Genomic DNA, 13,921 nt, shown 5'->3' on the forward strand with positions numbered 1-13,921 from the left:
GTAGATCTCTGGAAAATAATAAAATTTTGCCTTGGAAATAACAAAACTGGCATATCATGACTTTGCATCATTTACATATTGAACATGATAATGCTTAGAAGGCACTAATTGAGAATGGCTTTTGTACCAAGGGACAGTTGTAGTTGATCCCATTATGAAATCCCACTGGATTTTAATAATCATCTCTTTTTGTGGAGGGCATATGTTGATTCTAGACAAGCAAATAGCAAAAGCTGAAGAACAGGTTTGCAAATCAAATACTTGGACATGTTGAATTCTTCATGGCACCTGCTCATCTTGCACCTTTCCTCAGCCAGCAGACTTGTCTTTTCCTGCTTGTACGTTCATGCAGTACTTGGAAAGGAGCAGAGAAGTTGGAAAAGCTTACTAGGCTAGAGGAGCATTCCAGGTGCAGTCATTGTTTACCGTGGGACTGAATAGCATGCCAGTTCTGACACCAACTGCAGAAGAAATGTGCCTGGTGAGTACAGGTATTTTGTAAGGATTTTTCAGAAATGAAGTGTTTGTTTCATTCCAGATGAACTTGACTTGGCATACCGCAACTTGAGAACAGTTATGATCACACAAAGTCATCAATGTTGTTTCACTTGAAAGATCATAAACAGAAAAAAGAGGATCTCTTAATTCTGGATTTTTCAACCTGTGTGTCCCATAGAGCTGCTGATAGTGAGTGTAGTAGGATGTGTTGCACATGGTTAGGTAGCCTGTCTGGGAAAGGAAGCAGATGGCAGGGTCCTTACAGGAGAAAAAAAACACTGAATGGATCAGATTTTGCACATGTAGAATTTGGAGATAGCTGGAAATAATTGGAACGGGACATGATCCTTTCATAAAACCTCAGTCTCTTATCAGTGAAGTTTATGAGTTTAAAACACAATGTCAATATACATATTTATGTGATCATAAGTTGCCAAATTGCATTAAATGCAAAAAAAAAAAAAAAAGAGGAAGAAAGAATGAAAAGCAGACCAAATTCCAATTCTGCCCTCCTCACTTCAGACACAAGATTCACTTTTTTCCTTCTTTAGCACCAGTGAGCATACAGTCTTCTCATTGAATTTTCCTGTTGAACTTCCTGCAGAGCTTGTGCAAGTGTAGTTTTTTCTCAGTTTTTTCACAGTCTTTTCTCTCTGTTTTTAAATCTTCACAGCAGCCTGTGAGAGGTGATTGTATTTCTGATTTAATTTCAAGGAATGAGCATCCATTTCATCAGCACCTGTTCACATGCCATTATTCTTTCTGACATAGCTTCAGACATTTCAGATTTGGTGTGCAGAAGGTGCACACCCAGCTGGAATTTCAGAGGAGATGTGGTGTAAGCATTAATTTCATGATAGGAAAGGAATCTAAGTCTGGAGAGCATTCAGCTGTCTTAGCAATGGATGCTTCTTTCTGTTCTGAAGTTCCCTTCTGTGCTGCTTTAACTGCTGCAGAAAAAGGGAAGTAAAACGCTGCATGGGCTAAAAGTCCTGTGCAGTTCTTTAAAAAAGCCAAAACCAACCAACCAACTTTTACAAAAAAACCGAAGTCCCAAACAAGGAAAGCCAGCATGGCCATGCTCACAGCATCCTGCAGACTGGGCACCTTTTCCTTCTGTCCCAGGGAAGGGCAGAGGAGTTGCAGTAGTGTCTTTGCAGGTAGGTGGTAGCTGGTCAGGTTTGGGAAACACCCCAGTAATGCAGCAGTTCAGAAACACCTGGATCATTTTTCAGTAAACATGAGTTATTGGCAAAGATGGCTGTAGTCTGATACCAAGTCTGGGACCTCTTACCAAAGTTTGCTGAGTGCTGCTCCAGGAGGAGGAAAAGAACTGTGAATGCTTTCTGTTTTTGCTGGTATGGCCACTTTTCGGGTATTTTATAAATCTGTTTGTGCTGCAGTGGGCGTTCTCTTCCCACCTTGAAAGTGTCCTTGATGCAGTATCAGGAAGGTCAGAGTTGAAAGGGTTATGGTGAGGTGTTCACAGAACTCTGCTGGGAATCCAGAGGTCTTGTACAGTGCTAAAACATAAGCCAGGAGGATATTAGCATACTGCAAGTCAAGTTCAACAGGGTCAAAAACTGGAGGAGTGTAGATCGTAAAAAGGTTCTTTAATACCCAGCTAGCTGAGCAGTAACCTCATAAGTAAGGACAGTCATGCTTACCCCATTGTGCTTACTCCAGAAAGTTGAGCACCCACCTTTATTCTCCTGTTTCCAAACAGGAATTCAGTTTAAAATTTTTGGTGGACATGGCTTTAAAGATGACTCTTCACCATAACCATTTATGTCAAATTTATTTTTCTTCCTCACTGTTTTTCTTTCAGCTATTATTTAGGGGTTCACTACAAAAACCCTATTAATGAATACCTAGTTCGTGTTTATGCCATACATGTTGTTTTGGATTTCTGTAGCTTTGACTTTCCAAATTGTTGTACATTTGCAGGATGCTAATACATTGCATTTCATCTAACAAGCACCCTGTAGACTTTTTGATAGAGCACTGCTGAGCTGAACACTTAGGTCAGAGGCAAAATTCAATTTTAGGTTGAAGAGTGAGTCTGTAGCAGTTCTTCTGGTGAACTTGCCAGCAGGATTTCTCAGCTGCTTCTTGTTCAGATCCAAAGCAATACTTGGCCATCAGTGCTGTTCCCCTTGTTAAAACGAGGCTGCTCTCTAGAAGCAGTTCTTGCTACTCTGATACTGCACAAACCAATAATTATGAGTAGAGACATTGAATTTAAGGTTCCTGAGAAATGAGGATGCTTAAACCCTTAATGGTAGCATTGTAGCTTCTTGCTTCTACTCTTCCTTTCCCATGGTTGGTTGGATGTTCACCTGTACTTGTCTCCTTATGCAGAGAAAAAGAGGAGAAAAGTGTTCCCTGCAGTGTCTTGGATCTCTTGAGCCAACAAGCTGCTGGTGCAAATGCAAAGCCTTGTTGCAAAGTTTGAGATTTTTTTGAGTGGACTTTGCTGTTTTTCAAAAGATTTTTTTGATGTGGTATGTAAAGGTAAAAATACTGCAGGATTCTTTAAATTTCATTGATACTATTCTTTATCTACATGAAGTATGAGAATTTGAGTTACTAATTTTGTCAGCATTTCTAGATGATAGAGAGAAATGTAGGCATGCACTTAGGAGCTAATTTGCTCATAAAATAATTTTATGCAAAAAACCATTCAGCTTCATCATGTTTGTGAAGCATTAGAACATATATTTTCTTTAATGTTCTGGTAAACATTAAATCTTCTCTGTGTTTCTTTCGTGGCAATTTACAGAAAATAAATGTGCTTTTTTCCCTCTACTTTTTTTGCTTGACTGACTGTTGGTTGTAAAGTTTTAGCCTTTTCTGTCATGTCAGATAGATGTTTTCATTTACATGCCTTAGGAGTGGGTTCAGAAGGGTTTACAGTGTAGCATGCAAAATCTAAAGGTCACAAATTAAATCTATTTCACTGGACCAAAGTGGGGTCTGTGTAGTGAAGGCTGCACCTTCCCCACTGTAGGAGGCTGTGTGGCCAGAGAGTTATCTTCACCAATGTAGGTCATCTTTTTTCTTTCTCTTGAAATAGCTTGAAAAATCCTTTTTGCAACTAGGCTGGGATTTAAAGTAGAAGCAGCTAAAGAACATCAGATGTGTGGCTGTATCAGTAGAAGCTGCTGAAATGAGATACAGATGTGCAAGTATTCGAGTAGCTCTTTGTGATTTTTCTGGTATGAGATGTGTGCAGTGTGGGATGGGCAGAGTGTTTGTTTATACATATGGAAGAAAACTAATGTGGTTGTTCAGCTCTTAATTGCTGTGATTAGCTCTACCCCTTCTTTGACCGAGGAATAAGTAATAAAGGAAATTTGCATTTCAGAAATACATGAAAAGCAGTGCTCTTCTGTTCTAGCAAAGTCTAGACTCTAGCATAAGGGTTTAGAGTCCAATTTTGCAGTGGGAATAATCATCCTTCTTCTCAGAGGCAACACTTGGAATGTTTATTCCTTTAACTTCAGTAATTTTTCACTCTTAGAACTTTTTATACTGATTCTTTGTTTTCTGTTCTCTTATACAAAGGCCATATATTTGAGTTCTTGGGATTCAGGTGTGATATTCATGAAGATTATCTCTGCAGGGTAGAGTTTTTTTGCATTCTGAAGAAAATTGCTTAATTTTTTGGTAAACTTGTCTTGTTTGAACTGTCAAGTGCAATTGAAAGCATGTGTCTGCAGATACGATCTTCTGAGCAGTTCCTACTGAGATAGGCTATTTTCAGTGTTGTTGTTTAAGTGAGTGAAGAGTAGAAGTGAGTTTACTCAGAAAGTTTTCTACTTGATACTTTTACAGAATGACTAACCTTGAGAAAAAGAGGGGACATCAGACATTTCGGAAAATGGTTGTACATTAGACCAGCAGTCTTATTAGTCTTCTTCACTGATGGACTTTATTCTCCCTTCTGAAGGTCTCTAAGAAGTGAAGAGTGGAGTTTGTCTCAGAGGGCTGTAATTTGTTTGAACTGGCTGGAACAAATATTTTATGCTGAAGCACACACAGGTCCTTGAAAACAAAGCTGACTTCATTAATTTCTCACACAAACACTGGTTTCTGGTTTGGCTGCAGTGCAGGTTTTGTTTGGGGTTGAGAATGAGAGGTAGGGAGGAGCCAGGATACTGCATTTTGTGTGCCCCAGGTAGATGGCTGTAGGAGAATGAACCATACAAGAGGGTGAAGTGTGGTGGATCTCATAATTTACTACATGACTTTCCAAATGGGAAACACCTCTGCTAGTCTGATTTTACTGGGAGAGTGTTGGTTACATCTCCTTGATATTACATGTGGCCATGTTTCCATAGGCTGGCAGCCATTCCTTGCCAGAATGAGTAGCTACGTTAAAGGAACCATAAAGAAGCTTCCAGGAATTGAGCAGGAGGGCAAAGACAGTGAAATATGTGAAATTATTTCAGGTGCCCAGTTTAAGATGTAGGCAGGTAGTGATGGACAATTCCCCTGCTGAGGACAGCTGCTGCAAGTTATTTGTAGGTTTTCCTTTCAGTTACAAAATAAAATAATCTGGTGATAATACCCATATGCAAGCCTGGGAAAAATGAGTGATGCCTGTGAGATGCAGATAGTGGCTGCTGTTTCTACTAGCTGTAGACAGGGAATAAAGCAAGTGACACAGATCTGTGTGGGTGAGCAGGGGAATTCCACCCAAAGACTGGAAAGACAGTGGCACCCCTTGTGCATTACAGGATCTTGTTGAAGGACTGCTCTAAATGTGCTCTGGAGTTGTCTGGCAGGCAGCACGCTGGAGGAGCTTGCTGTTTGACTTCAATCTCCCTGTAATATCTCTGAAGAACCCAATTGGGCTGTGCTTCTGGAGTGGGTCATCTTGCTTTCCTCAAAGTGTGCCCATCACAGACCAGTAGACTCCACTTCTGAGATGTGCATATCAGGCAAGTAAAGTCATCTCAGGTTTTTGAAGCAAAAATGTATGTGAAGTCTAAAACCCTGAATTGAAGTAAAAGTTTCCAAAGGAATTTCCATGGGCAGTTAAAGAATCACTTGCAGGAATATCAAAGTTGCATTAAAAGAAATCTGACATACTCTCAGTCTTCTGTGTTGTTATGTCTTAAATTTTTCTAAGTATGATGGCTGGGTACAAAGTAGCAGTATTATTTAGGTAGGGAGAAGAAAGCTGGTAAAGTTGCAGGGTTTTTTTAGAAAGTAACATAAGCTTTTTTTTTTGTTAACAGAATGCTTGCAGTGGGCTGTATCTTTCTATTTTCATCTCTTCCTCTCAGCTCAATTAGTACCACTAGGAGTGCACCCTTTGGAGAAAGGATGCAGGATAAAACTGCTTTACAAATGTATGGTGACAATCATGGCAGCAGTGGAACAGCTTTTTCCTAGCATGAAATCCAAATCCAAGTAGCGACTTGCTTGTGGGCTGGGTAACCAGGAGAGGAGTAGGAAGTACTCACACTAAATGATATCTGTGCTGTCTTCTGTGGCTGTTTCAGTTTGAGCTCCTACAAGCTTGAAATGCAAAGAAGTTGTGTGTTCTACATCTTTTTAACCATTGTGTATTTCTTACAAAGCCTCTAGTAATAAGTTAATTCATGCAGGACAGACCACAAGGATGTTCAGTTTAACTCTTTTTTTCTATTTAAAAATACATGTTTTGCAGATACTGAGCTGGATCTGGCCATAGAGACTGTGAACTTTGCTCTTGGTGTAACAGAAACTTGGGGTACATAATTCACATTGATTCTCTATTGTCAGGTACTGTGTTGGTAGGTGAAAATTAGATAATGATGCCTGGATTGATTAATCCCCTGGGCACGGAGGAACTGCAGTGTATAAATATGTAAGAAGACTTCCAGGAGGAAGCGTGGGATTGGCAGAGCCAGGTGGTTCTCAAGCAGACAGACTCCTTTTTGATGCACAGAGCCTCTGCTTGTGTTAGCAAAAAATTCTCCTCTGTTCCAAGCTGAGACCACAAAACCTTTAGTGAAAAAAAACCCCACAATCAGACTTTTAATATCAAGAGCCTGAGAATGATTGCAGTTACTTACAGAGCTAGGATTGCTTGATGAAAATTGAGATGTAAGTGTGATTAGATGTTCATTTGCTTGTTACACTCATGGTTCAGTCGTGTCATTATAACACTTCAGCCAGTGCAGGCGTCTTACAGCTGCCTGTAAGAAGATGGCTGGTGGAGAATGAAAGGAGAAGCAAAAGCCTAAAAAAACACTTTTTTTTTTTCTCAATTAGTTGTCTAAATAAGCTATTTTAGAAACTATAGTTATTAACAGCAATCAGAAATCAGGCTCTGAAGAAGTTAAAAACCTCATTTTTTTATCTTCAGTACACAAGTGCCTGCACCCCTTTATCTACCAATAAAGATTTAGCTTCCATTCTCATCTCATAATCCCTGAAGAACATTCATGATGCCATATGAGTTGAGTTGGTAAGTTACCTCTCCTTGTACATGTGGAGAAATTTGATTGCTGGATTTGCTGAAAGGATTTCAGGACTTCATTTATGCCATCTGGTATTACAGCCTCTGCACACACACTAGGATACTAAAGCTGTGGCACAGTATCAAGTCAGTTGGAGCCTGGATATGCTTTTAAATTTACAAAAATCTAGCAAAATTCCTATTTCTCTGTAGGGGACTCTTGGTCTGTGGCAGTGCTGTGGTTGTAGCCCGCAGGGCAATGCTGCTCTTCACTGCCTGACTGATGCAGCTGCTGGCTGATGTCTGGCAGAACAGGAAACAGGTAGAAAGGGATTGCTAGAGCACAGGTATCGATCACATCCTGGATTCTTGGGATTCATGCTCCTAAACTTGTTAGAATAATACCTGGAATGATCAAGATATGCTCCACTACTTAAATAAAGTTTATTTTTAGCCCAGTGGTTTTTGAATTGCAACTGCTCAGGCAAAACTTGTTTTTGAAGTATTTATAATTGCTTCTTACAGTGTTGTACACAAATTTAGCTGAATCTGGACTGAAGGGATTTGGGCATATCAGTAGATGGCTTCTCAGTGCCCCTTTGCAACCTTACACTGGGGAAAAACTAAAAAAAAGAAGAAAACTGATGAGAAGTTAGAAGATTATATGACTCCCTAATTTCTTTTCAATACTTATTGCTACATTCTTTGAATATTTTTCTTTTCCTAGGTGTTTCTTACGTTTCCCCAGATTTAGGCTTTGCACCCATAGTCAGCATGGTCAGCAGGCTTGGCTCATACTTACCACACAGTTTAGAACTGATTCTCCTTGCAAACATTTTAAGAAGGGAAAAAAAAAAAAGTTACTAGTATTTCCCATCTTCCTGGTTTTCTATTTTTTAAATTTAAGTGATTGGTAAGCTGGGTTTTAATGAGCTTTTAGCAGAGGTGAGATAGAGAAGTGTTTGTGTATCTGCTCATTGTATTTGTCTGAAAACATCCTTTTGGGTGTCAGCTGACTCAGTGCCTTCTCAGGTACTTGCTGCTTTGCCAGGCTCAGGAGGAATATTTGTGAGACTGACACAACAAGAGAGGCAGAGGAGGATAAAAAACCATTGTATTCTCAGAAGTGGAGCTCAGTGCCTGCTTTTTTCACGTGTGGTTTGGGTTGGGAGAGGAATTGAACCAAATAGTTCTGGTGTTTTGTTCATTGATACCTGGTGAAGAGCAGCACAGAGCTGCATGGCCTGGCTGAAGACCTTGGAGCTGGAGAGAGGTAAGGCATTGGTGCACCTTTTCCTTGCTCAACCCTTGCTTTCTTTGTGCTTGACCTATGCCTGCAGCCTCTCTCTCTTTGGTCACAAAGCTTTGGTCACACACAAAGGTGTGTCAAGCCCCACACACCTGCATCCTTTCCAGTTTATCTCAGGGAAATTCTTGGTCTTGCCAAAATCCAAACAAAAAGTGTAGCTTTGCCTGCAGCTTTTCAGCTTTTATATGTTTTGCCACAGAGGTCTTTTATTGTCTGTGTTTCCACTTCATGTGTGACCCTTTCCTGCTTGGGCTTGGACCTGTTCCTCTTTTTATGATGGCTCTTCAAGGCTTGGTCTTCCAGCCTCCTATCTGGCTGATGTTTACAATAAATAAAGTATTTTCAGACCTTTTGTTCATTTTGGTGGGTTTTGTCTATGAATAGGACCTCCTGACATTATTTAGAGTCCAGGATAATGCCTGAGGTGTGTCAGTAGTAGGTGATATTTGAGGTGGTGGTGTTAGAGGTGATTCTGTTTCATTGACTCTAAAAACCTTCCCATTCTGTTGAGGTGTTCCCATCTCTGTAGTACTGCCTTCCTGGCACCGCTGAGTTGGAAGAGTTTCCACCTTCCAGAGCATTACCAGAGGTAACAGTAAGGATGAGATCAAGCCTTTTTTTGTAGTCTTGCTCTGTTGTGTGAGCCCTTTCTGATACAAATTGCATGTCTTGTGACCCAAGAGTTTTAGGTCCAGAAGACAGCTTGGTTTGAGTGAGCTTTAGAGCTTTATATCTTCACACTGATGGCAGGACCCCATCAACCTTCACAGCTTCTTGGAACAGTTATTTGTTGGTTGCATTCATTTAAGGCAAGTGATTTTCATCTGGGTTCTTTGATTCCAGGTCTCTGGCATGTGCTGGACCATCAGCCTGATTTAGCTTATGCCTCTCAATCTCTTCAGGCTTCTTTCATTATTTTGAGAAATAGGATGTTGTGATCACAGCTCTTGAATCTTAAAATCTCTAGTTTCTCTGGAATTGGCTGTTTTGTATTCATGGCTTTTGGCTGTTAGTCTGAGAAAATGCTCTTGGGGAGTGTGGTAGTGCACTGCCTCCTGTGGTAGCACCTTGCTGGTGACACCTTGACAGGTAACATCACTTGCATAAGCAACACAAAATCTTGCAGCCTGTTTATTTGTTATTCATGTGAGTATGTCAGAGTCATTTAGGACTTTAAATCCTTGCCTTGTCTTAAAAAAAAGAGTAAGAAAACACCATTTAATGTCACTGCTGCACAGTATTATACATTGCCTGAGCAGATGTTAGTGAAGTGACTGTTGCATTTTATTTCATCTGCAGGATGTTCAGGTTGATCTATCTCTGAATAGTTTCTCTCTCTTTAATGGCCAGTTTGGAAAAGATGATCTGTTCCACAATAGCTGGGATTTCTTTTTATTCTTCATGCTTAAGAGAAGCATCTAAAAAATATCAGGTGGAACAGAATTAAAAAGAAGAAAGCCTTACCACTAAAGTCAAGAAACGTGGATATTCATTACTTACCATGGACCAAACCTCCAAACTGGTATTCAAAACCTGAAGTGTAAAAATAGCTGAAATCAGTTCTGGCAGTATGTCAGATTTCCTTTAGTGAGCTGAAGCAGTAGCTCAGGTGAACATCACCTGCATTCTTGTTTCCAGTCAAGTTTTACCTTACAGATAATTGTATGATGCAACAAATTGTAGCTTATTTTGAAAAAAAACCCAGAAAGGATCTTTCCAAGTTTACCTCAATAATTTTGGATATTTGGTGCTATGTGAAATAGGTGACTTTGTTTCACTTACCTTTGACTTTATAGATAGGCAGGAGGATGGTGTAACACCTGCTCATGCTCTGCAGTTCTGTAAACTGTGTGTGAGGGTTAATTAACTATTTGCATATTAATATTGCTCCCTAGCAATCTCAAATTATCCACCATGTTCATGAAGATGGTGAATTATATTTTATTCATGTTTGCTGATTTTGTGTCTGCTGAATGCCAGCTCCCTCTTTTCCATGGGGCAGGATCTGTGCTCTTTGTTTTAATAATTTTCTCCTCTTTGAAATGCCATTATTTCTGGTCTGTTTTTAGATGGTGAAGGATAGACACTGTGATGGGCACTAAAGCATGGACTTGAAGTGTGCACTCTGGTGGCAGGTACTCCTGTTTGGTCCCAATGGTCAGATGTGTCTGAGGAAGGCTTAGGTGCTGTGTTTTTAGCTGTGGTTTTCTCCATTTATTCATTTCAGTGTTGATTGAAATGTTTGTCTTTATTTATAGCATATCCAACAGCTGTGTTGCAACAGAGAAGGTAAGTTCAGAGCTTGGGGCTGGGAGCGAAGGGGTTGACAGCCAGGCTCTGGATAGTTAATTTGTTTTGGTTTTTTTCTGATACAATCCTTAAAGTTTATGGATAGATGTTGGATTTATGGACATCTATCTATCAGACAGCTGCTAAAACCATTAAAAATGGCAAGAAAAAGGGCATTTTTATGTATTATATGGGGAGGAAGAGAGACTAATTTGAGAATCAGACTTTTAACCCTTTTTGTGGTATTTATTTGTCCTTTAAAATACAGACACAGATGCAAATTCACCAATCTGTTCAGTGAGAGATTTTTCCCCAGTCATTTTCCTGATTGAGAATTAGTATTAGTGTCGCACTTGTTGCTAGAAACTATTGAGCTGGTCATGCTCATTTTTCTCTGCTGAGCTCAGTGAGTTCTGCTCTTCACTCTGTGATGGGAGATTGCTGCTTGCTGTTAGCTGTGCTTTAAAAACATGAATCTCTAGGTTTGGTCAAGTTTAGGACACTTGTTCTAAAGCCTAATAAAAACATTAGCTAATATACATCTTGATCCTCTGATGTGAGTTACAAAGGACTCACCTGTCAATACATCTGAATTACCTTGTTTTGACAGGTAATTAAATCTGGATCTCTTCCTTAGTTAACAAAGTTAACAGTCTCAGATATGCTTTGCTAGGCAGAATCACGTACAGACAGCAAGGTTTTATTATCTGTGAGGAAAAATGCATTATAAGAACATGAAACCTAGATGACCTTGAATGAAAACAAAGAAATAAAGTTTTATGAGATACAGTATATTAATGCCCCAACTTGGATGTAGGAATTCCTGAGTAGTAATTTTATTTTAACTATCATTAAAGCTCTGTGTACAATCTGTACTTCTGCAGGAAGTGTGAAACATCCCAGGGATTGTCTGGCTGCCTGAAGAACCCCAGCACCTGCCTTTCATGGCATTACCTGAGCATTGATGTGCCCATGGTAGCAGTTCAGGTGGGTGTGTTACCTGTATTAACAGACTTTTCTTGTTCTCTGCATTGTATCAGAAACTGCACATGCCTTGTACAATCTGTTTGGCCCTCTTGTAATGTCTGGTTTTCCTAATAAACATCTTTTGAAGTCTTTGCTTTGTGGCTGATTTCCAAGGGTCCAAGTTCCCATGTGTTAGGTACATCCTTCTGATGTGTTCTTTGGATCGTGAAGGGAGGAGAGGAGAAACTCACAACTGCTTCCTTTGAATAAAAACCTTATTTGAAGCTGCTACATCCACACAAGACCTTTGCTAGTAGTTTCTATGTTTTGAGTATTTTCTTGGAGTGTCCTGATGCTTAAGATCAGACATAAAACCATTGTAAGCAAAATCAAAGAAATTTGTCATGAAACAAAAATAATTCTGAATGTTGGTTTGGGACATGATGGTGAAACAAATGGGAAGTTGTGATCTTGGGCTTTTTTTCCTGTGATGTGCCAAGTCCTGTGGGGAAGCTTCAGCCATATGAAGGTGAACTACCTTGCTCTTAGATGAATACCAAGAGCTTGGCTTCATCCTGGCTTGCTAGTTTTTGTTTCAGAGGAGGACTGCAGAGAGTAGAATGCACCCAATGGTGTGTTTTCAATATTCCTCCATTTGGTTCTTTCCAGGAAGGATGGAAAGTAGCCTGTGTGCCCATGCAGATCTGTTTTCAAGAGGTGAAAATTCGTGTGCATGTGTGTATTGACTTCAAAACCCCTTTTTTTCTATAGCAGTGTTCTGGCATGTCGTGGAGATCAGTTTGGCTTTGTTTTTCAGTTCAGCTGGGCAGACATTACCAGAATCCCTCAGAAAGACACTCTTTTTTCCTATGCTTAATCCTTTTTACATGCAGCATTGTACTAATCTTGCTGAATAGCAGGAATGTACGTTTCCTAACAACAGCTACTACAGAAGTGTAAATTAAGAAGCTGGCATGAGGTTATTTTGGAGACTTGGCCATGAAAACAGGATTAGAGTTAATCCTATAACAAATATGTTTGGCAACTTAAAAAAACATCCAAACCCAAACATGTTTGGCAACTTAAAATCCAAAAGTTTTGATGTTTGATTCAGGTCTAACCCTCCTCAAACAAATAAAATCTTCTTGAATGTCTCATTTTGGCACATTGTGGTGTCAGTGCTGTGTGTGCAGTGCCCGAGCACAGTCCCTGGTGTGGCCTGCTGGCAGGCAGCTTGCTCCCTTGGAACAGGATGGTGTGATGTTGGATTCAATCAAAATTCAGTGAATGTTTCCTTTTATGGAAAATGTTTATCCTGTGAATAACCAAGCAAAGCACTTTCACGGGGAGAGAGGAGACACTTTTCCACTAGGACTGGCCTGAAGGAATTATTGGCTACAGATGAGGAGTCATCCCCAGCCCTGCGAATCCACCAGAACAGGAATAAACTTACTTTGTTTGTGTTTGATTGTGTGAATTCCTGCTTTTTCTAAAGGCACCTGTGAATTGGAAATGAATCTCATGTGTAAGTTGTATTCATGTGAGACCTTACCTGCAGTGCTGCATCCCCCTCTCTGAGGTCCCCAGCACAAGGAGGACAAGGAGCTTCTGGACAGACTCCAGAAGATGCCATGGAGATGCTCTGAGGGCTGGAGCCCCTCTGTTCTGGAGCCAGGCTGGGACAGCTGGGAATATTCATCTGGAGAAGGCTTGGGGGAGACCTCAGAGCCCCTTCCAGTGTCTAAAGGGGCTCCAAGAGAGCTAGAACAGAGTTATAGTCTCAGTATTTTACTTTTTTTTTTTTGCTCCTGACAATTTAACTTGATCAGTCATAGACAAAATTCTTCATGGCGTGCAGTTCTTGCATTTTAAAAATTAACAAGCAGCTCTTTACAGGTGATTTTATTGCCACCTGCTGGAGTTTAAATAAAAATTCAGGTGGTTTTTTTTTTTTTTAATATTTTGGCTACCTGAAATGCCCTTGGATGAGGGCAGGTGCATTAGAGATGTACTCACAGAAATGCAGGCTAACCTGTCCCTTACCAAACAACTCATTGACTCATCATTTTGTTTGTAAAGATTAACTGAGAAAACAAGCAGAGGCCAATATTTGAATTTTATAAGGAAATCAGAAAAATTTGACAGGAAATGGAATTGGAAAATAGTGTGCAGATGTCAGTGCTGTCAGCTGAGGTGGCAGATGCAGCTTTGGGAATGGGGACAGCACAGAGACAGGGCAGTGCTGGGAAACTGTGACCTGCAGCTCCAGAAACAAATGTTTCCAGACAACTGCAGCAGCCTTGGTGATAATTTTGGGGCTTTTTGCATTCCTGGGCCTGCCCTTCATCCAAGAGGGGCTTTGGAATGGAATTGGACAATTCTGCAATATGAATTTGTTACTAATC

Source organism: Poecile atricapillus, chromosome 24 (genome assembly GCF_030490865.1).
Source record: "Poecile atricapillus isolate bPoeAtr1 chromosome 24, bPoeAtr1.hap1, whole genome shotgun sequence".
Taxonomy (NCBI): Eukaryota; Metazoa; Chordata; class Aves; order Passeriformes; family Paridae; genus Poecile; species Poecile atricapillus.